Source organism: Bos mutus, chromosome 19, assembly GCF_027580195.1.
Source record: "Bos mutus isolate GX-2022 chromosome 19, NWIPB_WYAK_1.1, whole genome shotgun sequence".
Lineage (NCBI taxonomy): Eukaryota > Metazoa > Chordata > Mammalia > Artiodactyla > Bovidae > Bos > Bos mutus.
In genome coordinates this window covers 22,383,284-22,393,880 of record NC_091635.1, presented here as the reverse complement: position 1 = coordinate 22,393,880, position 10,597 = coordinate 22,383,284, and positions in this window count along the sequence as shown.

Sequence of the window (10,597 nt, the reverse complement as noted above, 5' to 3'; positions counted from 1 at the left end):
TGGGTTCGGAAGACCTGCTGGAGAAGGGAAAGACTACCGAATCCAGTATTCTTGGACTTCCTTGTGGCTTAGCTGTTAAAGAATCTGCCTGCAATGTGGGAGACCTGGGTTCGATCTCTGGGCTGGGAAGATCCTCTGGAGAAGAGAAAGGCTACCCACTCCAGTATTCTGGCCTGGAGAATTCTGTGGACTGTATAGTCCTTGGGGTTGCAAAGAGTGGGACACTACTGAGCAATTTTCACTTTCTACAAAAAAAGAAGAAAAAAAGAAAACTAGCAGTCAGTCAACAACTTTTTTTTCTTCTCTCATGCCCCACATCCTATCCATCAGCAAGATTTAGGTATAGGCTTGAAACCACCCAATTCATATGGGACTTGAACTCAGCCAAAACTCAGATTGGGACTTGAACTCAGATTCACACTTGGACTCACTGTCTTATTCTATGTTCTGGCTGCACCACACATCATGCAGAATCTTAGTTCCCTGACCAGGGATCGAATCTGTGCTCTCTGCAGTAGAAGCACAAATTCTTAATCACTGATCCACAAGGACGTCCCTTGAACCCACTGTCTTTTAATTAAAATCACTTACCTGGTGTCCAGATTTACTGAAGCTCAGGTTCTTTATGTCTTAACACAGAAGGAATTCAGTGAGAGGCAAAGTGATAGAAATAAGTAGATTTATTAATATAGGATGCTTGTGAGAGATATAAGCACACAGGCAAGGACCCTCTGCCTTGAGAATCAAGTGAGAAGGCAGGTTTATTTAGGGAGATACATACTCCACCGACAGAGTGTGGGCCCCCTCAGAAGGTGAGACGCCCTGGGAGATATACATTCAATAGACAAAATGACAGCAAAAGAGACACTGATGTATAGATCAGTCTTATGGACTCCGTGGGAGAGGGAGAGGGTGGGGAGATTTGGGAGAATGGCATTGAAACATGTATAATATCATGTATGAAACGAGTCGCCAGTCCAGGTTCGATGCACGATACTGGATACTTGGGGCTGGTGCACTGGGATGACCCAGAGGGAGGGTATGGAGAGGGAGGAGGGAGGAGGGTTCAGGATGGGGAACACAGGTATACCTGTGGCGGATTCATTTCGATATTTGGCAAAACTAATACAATATTGTAAAGTTTAAAAATAAAATAAAAAAAAAAAAAAACTGAGGCTGCAGCAGGAAAAAAAAAATAAAATAAAATTGTCTATGGGAAATTCTTAAAAAAAAAAAAAATGCAGTCTATCTCAAAAGATGGGCACAGCCTGGAAATATAGGGTGGTTACCAAGTTTTTAATGGGCCGGCTAGGAGGAACTATTTTGGGGAAGAGGCAAGATGTCTAGGAATTGAGCCACTGCTCACTTTTGGTCTTTAATAGTTGGCCTTCAACTGTCCAGGTGCCTTTGGGTGCATTCGTTAGCATACAAATGCATTTCAATGAGCATATAATGAGGCTCAAGGTCTACTGGAATTGAGTCTTCCTCTATCTTGGGCGTAGTTGGTTCAAACCAGTTTATGTTGTATCGTCAATAGCTATGACATTCTTTGGGGGGTGTGCTTTGCCCCCTCCCCTCCTATTTCAGGTTCAACCTTAAATATATACCCTGTAACTAACTACTTTTCTTTCGTCACCACCTATTGCAAACCACCACCATCTCCCACTTAGACTACTGCTAGAGTCTCCATAAGGTTTTGTTTTCTTAAAAGATTTATTTATTTATGCTTTATTTTTCGGCTGTGGTGGGTCTTTAGTGCCGCACACAGGCTTTTCTCTAGTTGCGCTGAGTGGGGGCTACTCTTTGTTGAGGTTTGTGAGCTTCAGTAGTAGTGGCACATGGGCTTAGTTGCTCTGCGGCATGTGGGATACTCCTAAACCAGGGATCGAACCAGTGTCCCTTGCATTGCAAGACGGATTCTTAACCACTGGACCACCAGGGAAGCCCTCAAACAGTTTTCCTGATTCTTTTTAGAAATTTTTTAAATTTTGAAATTTTAGACTCATGGGAAATTGCAAAAAAAAAAAAAGGTATGAAGAAGTCCATGTATCCTTCATCCAGTGCCTCTAATGGTAACATCTTGTATAACTATACTACAATATTGAAATTGACATAGGTATAATCCACAGAATTTATTTGAATCGCATCATTTTACATGCACTAATTTTTTTGGTATGTGTATACTTCTGTGCAACTTTATTACATGTGTAGATTCATGTAACTGTCTCCACTCCACAATCAATATACAGAACAATTCCATTACAACACGATTCCCTTCTGCTACCCTTTTAGAATGTACCCTGCCTTCTCTCTGGTCACTAATTCCTGGCAACCACTAATCTATTCTTTATCTCTATAATTTTATTATTTCAAGAATGTTGTGCAGTGGATAAGAATTCACCTGCTGATGCAGGGGACACGGGTTCAATCACTGGTCTGGCAAGATTTCACAAGCTAAGGAGCAACTAAGCCCATGTACCCCGACTACTGAGCCTGTGTGTTGCAGCTACTGAAGCCCACGTGCCTACAACCTGTGCTCCACAAGAGAAGCCACTGCGATGAGAAGCCCACACACAGCGATGAAGAGCAGTCCCTGCTCACTGCAGCTACAGAAAGCCTGGGTAAGGCAACAAAGACCCAGCACGGTCAAAAATAAATAAAAAATTTAAATATTAGAAAATAAAAACAAGAGAGACTTCCTGGCAGTCCAGTGGCTAAGACTCCATGCTTCCAATGCAGGAAACACGGATTTGACCCCTGGTCGGGGGACTAAAATTCTGCATGCCGTGTGACGTTGCCAAAAAAATAAACTTAAAAAAAAAGCAAGAATCTTATATAAATGTAATAATATAGAAAGTAATTTTTTCTGTGACTGGCTTTTTCAATCAGCATAATTCTCTTGAGATCTGCCCAAGTTATGGCATGTATCAGTGGTTTCTTTTTTTATTGTTGAGTAGTGTTCCATACTTGTGGGCGGTTGTTGTTGCTTGTTTCTTAATTTTTATTGGAGTGTAATTGATTCACAATGTTGTGTTAGTTTTAGATGTACAGCAAAGTGAATCATGGACATTGGGTTGATTCCAGTTTTGGGCTATTATAGAAAAGCTTCTATTGTCACTCAAAAACTGGATTCACCTCTTCGTGGGTATCAAGCAAAAAGACACATCCAAGCCAAAGTGTGGGAGACGGAAGAATTTATCACTTACAGCTAGTAAGGAGAACACCAAGGATATTTCCCCAGTGTCTCCCCGATAGCAAAATTGGGAAAGCTTTAAGCTAAGGGTACATGTATCTTCATGAAGGGGCTTGAACAGAGAATTTAGCTTAGATTTGGGACAAAGGTTGACAGAGTTCAAGCTTTTGTTAACTGAAGTCATGAGGTTGAGAATATGTCAATATTATTATTCCTTAGGTTCTGACCAGTCTGGGATCTCAGCCTATAGCCATCCTCCACAAGGGCGGGGGCCTTAGTTCCTGCTGAACTCAAAGATATGCATTAGATTGTTATGCATGTCCCTTCAGGATCGATTCTTTTATTAATAAACTATTGCTTCTTGATTGCTTTCTCTTTGTTCCTGCATTCTTTAGTTCCTTCAGAATCCGTAATTACTGAGCCCTCTTCAAGGGCAAGCCTTGTGGCCAGACTTTGATCACAAAGTAAATGGCTTCTCTTAAAGTCAAAAACACTGAGACTAGGTCTCTTTCTCTGGGGACCCCCTACCTTATCTGCTTACACTATAATTTGTGTACAAGTTTTTGTGTGAACAGAACATTAATCACTTTCTCTAGGATAAACACCCAAGAGTGCAATTGCTGGATCACACAGTAAGCATATGCTTAGTTTTATAAGAAACTGCCAAATTTTTCCAGAGTAGCTGTGCCATTTTACACTCCTGCCAGCAAGGTATGTAAGTGGATACAGTTCCTCCACCTCCTTGAGAGTGGTGTTTTCACTATTTTTCAAAAATTCTGGCCATCATCATAGGTGTATAGTGGTATCTCATTGTAATTTTTAACTAATTTTATTTGTTTGGTTTTGGCTGCACTGGGTCTTCCTTGTTGAGTACTCCTCTAGTTGTGGAGAGCATGGGCTTCTCATAGAGGTGGCTTCTCTTGTTGTGGAGCTAGGTGTGCAGGGTTCCATAGTTGTGGTCCATGTTTAGCTGCCCCATGGTATGTGGAATCTTCCCAGACCATGGATGGAATCTGTGTCCCCTGTATTGGCAGGAAGATTCTTAATCATTGGGCTACCAGGGAAGTCCTTATTGTGATTTTTACATTTTCCTAATGGTCATGTATGGATGTGAGAGTTGGACTGTGAAGAAGGCTGAGCGCCAAAGAATTGAGGCTTTTGAACTGTGGTGTTGGAGAAGACTCTTGAGAGTCCCTTAAACTGCAAGGAGATCCAACCAGTCCATTCTAAAGGAGATCAGTCCTGGGTGTTCTTTGGAAGGACTGATGCTAAAGCTGAAACTCCAGTACTTTGGCCACCTCATGCAAAGAGTTGACTCATTGGAAAAGACTCTGATGCTGGGAGGGATTGGGGGCAGGAGGAAAAGGGGACGACAGAGGATGAGATGGCTGGATGGCATCACCAACTCGATGGACATGAGTCTGAGTGAACTTCGGGAGTTGGTGATGGACAGGGAGGCCTGGCGTGCTGCAATTCATGAGGTCGCAAAGAGTCAGACACGACTGAGCGACTGAACTGAACTGATAGAGGCTTGAGTTGGTTTCTATCACAAGAAACTGAAAGCATCCTCTATATTCATTTACTTTCCCTCAACAGCTATTTTATTTTCTCATTTTATTAGTCAATATTTCCACATCTTTGAAGCCTGAAACATCCAACATCTGAATGACCAGAGACAACCTAGAAACTAATCCCATCACCATAAAACTGAGGCTGTGAGCCACATGGCAGAGCAGTTCTCTTGGGTTCCCTTACCCTGCTGCTCTCCACTTTGGCAAACCTTCCCGATAGTCTCTTGCTTTGTTAACATATGTGTCTCTTTGGACAACTCATTTCTGAATGTTAGACAAAGGCCCACTCTTGGGCACAGGAAGGGGTCCCCATATCTGCAACAATAAGATCCATTTTATCAGTGTTTTCCTTATATGGATGGTGCTTTTGGTGGCAATTCTGAAAACTCTGCCTGGCCATTGGTTCTAAAGATGTTTACCATGTTGTTTTTCTAAGCTTTTTATAGTGCTAACTGAAAAGAAACACACAGCCTAAAAGTTGTGAATTAAGGTTTATTTAATGACCTTATTGAGACTATACCTCGGGAAACAGTCTCTCAGATAGCTCTGAGGAACTGATCCAAAAAGGTAAGGGTAAGGTCAGAATATATAGTTTTTGCTAAAAAAAAAAAAAAAAAAGGTTAGTAGAACATCAAAAGATTCAGTTCAGTCGCTCAGTTGTGTCTCACTCTTTGCAACCCCATGGACTGTAGCACAATAGACCTCCCTGTCCATCACCAACTCCCAGAGTTTACTCAAACTCATGTCCATTGAGTCAGTGATGCCATCCAACCATCTCATCCTCTGTCATCCCCTTCTCCTCCCACCTTCTATCTTTCCCAGCATCAGGGTCTTTTCAAATGAGTCAGCTCTTTGCATCAGGTGGCCAAAATATTGGAGTTTCAACTTCAACATCAGTCCTTCCAAAGAATATTCAGGACTGATTTCCTTTAGGATGGATTGGTTGGATCTCCTTGCAGTCCAAGGGACTCTCAAGAGTCTTCTCCAACACCACAGTTCAAAAGCATCAAAAGATTACTGCTAATCAATTTTAGAAACCAGGCTTATGGTTGCCAAGGGGGAGGAGCTGGAGAAGGGAAGGACCGGGAGTTTGGGATTAGCAAATGCAAATTATTATTTATAGGATGGTAACTAACAAGGTCCTACTGTATAGCACAGATGACTGTATTCAATATCCTATGATAAAATATAATGGAAAAGAGGATGAAAAAGAATATATATACATGTATAATTGAATCACTTTGCTGTACAGCAGAAATTAACACAGTCCTTGTTAATTAAAATAAATCAACTTTTTAAAAAATTACTCATAATCACAAAAAAGAGATGCATGGAGGGAAAAAAGCAGTTTGACTAAAATTATTCCTTTGATATGCATCTTAACTATCCAGGGCCAGTATCCTGGTTTTCTTTCGATTTCCTTTCATGGTGCACCACTAGTGAAGTTACAGTGGTTAATGGTTTGATGACAGCCAACAGTCTTTGTTTACTAAAACGGCAGGCAACATTTTCTCCCCCGCACCTTTTTTTTTTGTTCACATATTTTTACACTTACAAATTTATGATCCATTTGGAGTGAATTTTCATTTAAGTTGGGAGGTTTAGGTGGAGGTTTAGGTAGAGTTTTGAGAAACTCTACCTGCCATATCAGTAAATAAGGATGTCATAGTCATCGGCGATTGCAGCCCTCAATTGTGAGCTAGTGAGCCCTGAGAAAACTCGGTATGTGAAAACACAAGATACTGGCCCCAGATAGTTGAAGTGCATATCAAAGTAATGATTTCAGTGAACCAGACTCTTGTATCGTCCCACACATAGAAAAAAGCTAAATGCCTTAACTAGGGACATATGGTCTTCTTAATTTACAAATCTTTTGATGTTTTTTGATGTTCAGACTACCTGCCCTTTGTTGCAAAACTTCTATATAACCTGAGACTCTCCGCACTTCCTTGGAGCAGTTCTCTTAGGGTTACTTGAGATGCTGCCTCCTGGGCTTAGAGTCCTACAAATCCCCACCAAATAAAATGTAGCTCTCAACTTTAGGGTGTGGATTTTTTGTTTGGTTGTTTACAGTTATGGTGACCACAAAGAGACCAAAGCAGATTCCTCTTCTTTGCCTGAATTCTATAAGTATCTGGAACCTTGGTACCAGCAGAGACCTCTTGTGCCCATCTGTCTCCTCAGGGAGTCCAGATGAATTTGGGTGAGTCTTTCCTGGTTCTAGGATCTCCTGTCATTGTATGATAATACTAAATTTTATTTGATAGGGGAATAGGCTATCCTTGAAACTTAATTTCAAGAAGTACCTGGGTTATCCTCAGTTGACAGGTTGGGAAGATTTTGCTCAGTTTATGCATTGAGTAAAGACTAGAGAAGACTCTTGAGAGTCCCTAGGACAGCAAGGAGATCAAACCAGTCAATCCTAGGGGAAATCTCCCCTGAATATTCATTGGAAGGACTGATGCTAAAACTGAAACTCCAATACTTCGGCCACCTGATGAGAACAGCCGACTCGTCGGAAAAGACCCTGATGCTGGGAAAGACTGAAGGCAAAGGAGAAGGTGGCAGAGGATGAGATGGCTAGATTCAATGGACATGAACTTGGGTGAACTCTGGGAGATGGTGAGAGACAGGGAGGACTGGAGTGCTGCGGTCCATTGGGTCACAAACAGTCAAGACACGACCTAACAACTTTGAACAACAACCCATTGAGTGGGTTATCCTCAATGTAAAAGACACTAGGAAAACTCAATTAGATACTGAGTGGTTATCCTCTGCTTAAGGACTGGAAAGATTCTGTTCAGTTAAATACTGAGTAAGGCGGGACTGAGTTACTATGGGAAAGACTGGCTTGTAATTTTTCCTTGAACTGGGTACCTTGATAGAGTTACTGGAAAAACAAACAAACAAACAAACAAACCTGAAACTTTATGAGAGCTTCTGAGCTCTGAAGAAGGGACTCTTTCCTCTTGGCCCACATGATTTTCTCAGGTGACTGAGAAACTTGCTGCAGTGGTAAATGCAAGGCCTCATTTCATGCAGCTGTACCTATAGGGAAAGCCACTTATTAATTAATTATATGCTCAACTGGGGACACAAATAAGAGATGGTCATTCTGTGATAAAAAATTAATACACAAAAATCTGTTGCATTTCTATACATTAAAAATGAAAGTCCACAAAGAGAAATTTAAGAAGCAATTCAATTTACCATCACATCAAAAACTAAACTAAAATAAAATATCTAGGAATAAGCCAACTCAAGATGACAAAAGACCTGTACTCCAAAAACTATAAGCTGTTGATGAAAGAAATCAAAGAAGACATAAACTGATGCAAAGATAAACTGTATTTGTGGATTGGAAGAATCAATATTGTCAAAATGACTATACTATCTAAAGTGAAAGTGTTAGTCACTCGGTCATGTCTGGCTCTTTGCAACCCCATGGACTGTAGCTCACCAGGCTCCTCTGTCCATGGAATTCTCCAGGCAAGAATACTGGAGTGGGTGGCCCTTCTCTTCTCCAGGGGATCTTCCATATCCAGGGATTGAATCCGGGTCTCCTGTATTTCAGGCAGATACTACCCTGAATTTATGTTAGTAATTCAATGCAATCCCTATCAGATTACCAATGGTATTTTTCACAGAACTGGAACAAAGAAAAAAAAATCTGAAAATTTGTATGGAGACAGGAAAGACCCCAAATAGCCAAAGCAATCTTGAAAAAGAAAAATGGAGCTGGAGAATCAGGCTCCCTGACTTCAGATTATACCACAAAGCTATACTACAGTCTTCAAAACAGTATGGCACTGACACAAAAATAGAAATACAGATCCATGGAATAGGATAGAAAACCCATAAATAAGCCCATGCACCTACGGTCAACTAATCTATGACAAAGGAGGCAAGACTGCACAATGTTGGAAAGACAATCTCTTCAACAAACGGTGCTGGGAAAACTGGAAGCCACACATAAAAAAATGAAATTAGATGATTCTTTAACTCCATACACAAAAACAAACTCAAAATGGATTAAAGATCTATATGTGAGACCAGAAACTATAAAACTCCTAGAGAAAAAAAGGCAGAACACTCTCTATATAAATCACAGCAACATCTTTTTCAATCCATCTCCCAGAATAATGGAAATAAAAACAAAAATAAACAAATGGAATCTACTTAAATCCAAAAACTTTTGCACAGCAAAGGAAACAAAATGAAAGGACAACCCATAGATTGGGAGAAACTATCTGCAAATGATGTGACCGGTAAGAGATTAGTCTCCAAAACTTACAAACAGCTTACGATGCTTAACAGCATCAAACCAAAAAACCCACTCGAAAAATGGGCAGAGGACCTGAACAGACTTTTCTCCAAAGAGGAAATACAGATGGCCAATAGATGTTCATTTCGAACAACAGATGTTCGAAAAAGTGTTAAACATCACTAAGATGTTCAACCTCACTAGTTATTAGAGAAATGCAAGTCAAAACTACAATGAGCTATCACCTCACACCGGTCAGAATGGCTGTTACCAAAAAAAAATCCACAAACAACAAATGCTGGAGAGGGTGTGGAGAGAAGGGAACCCTCCTACACTGTTGGTGGGGATGTAAATTGGTACAGCCACTATGGAGAACAGTATAGAGGTTCCTTAATAAACTAAAAATAGAGCTACCATGTGACCCTGTAATCCCATTCCTGGGCACATATCCAGAGAAAAAGATGACCTGAAAGGATACATGCACCCCAATGTTCATTACAACACAGCTTACAGTAGCCAAGACATGGAAGCAACCTAAACGTCCGTCAATAGAAAATGGATTTTGTGCATGAGGGCATGCTAAGTTATTTCAGTCGTGTCTGACTCTTTGTGACCCCATGGACTGTAGGCTCCTCTGTCCATGAGATTCTCCAGGTGAGAATACTGGAGTGGGTTGCCATTTCCTTCTCCAGGGAATCTTCCTGACCTAGGGATGGAACCTGTATCTCTTACATCTCCTGCACTGGAATGCAGGTTCTTTCAGGCCACCCAGGAAGCCCCAAGAACATGTGGTACGTATATGCAATGGAATATGACTCAGCCATTAAATAGAATGAAATAATGCCATTTGCAGCAACACAGATGTACCTAGAGATTGTCATACTGAGTGAAATAAGTCAGACAGAGGAGAAATATTGTATAACATCAGTTATATTTGTAATCTAAAAAGAAAGATACAATTGAACTTACTTACAAACAGAAAGAGATGCACAGACTTAGAAAACAAATTTATGGATACCAGGGGGACAGGAAAGTTAGAGACTTCTGAAGGTCATGTACACACTATTGAAAACAGATAACCAACAAGGACTATTGTACAGCACATGGAACTCTACTCGATGTTATGTGCCAACCTGGATGGTAGGGGGACTTCGAGAGAATCGATACATTTATATGTATGGCTGAGTCCCTTTGCTGTTCACCTGAAACCATCACAACATTGTTAATCGGCTATACTCCAATACAAAATAAAAACTTTAAATTAAAAAAAAAAAAAAACCCAACAGAACCGGCAATTCTGCAATCTGATCACCCATGGTAGTCTTATGTGCCACCGGGAGAACCCAAGACACATAGACGGGACTCACACAACTCTGGGGTCAAACCTAGGGGAGTCACGCTCTCAAGCTTGGCTCAATATATTGAGAGCATTGGCTCAATACAAGATCATCACTAGCAATTTTAGTTTGACAAACCGACTTCAGAATGAGAAATAAAGGTTAAAAAAAAAAACAATAAATTGCCAAACTTCATCTAATACTCCAGTCAGGTTAATGTACATACAAAACT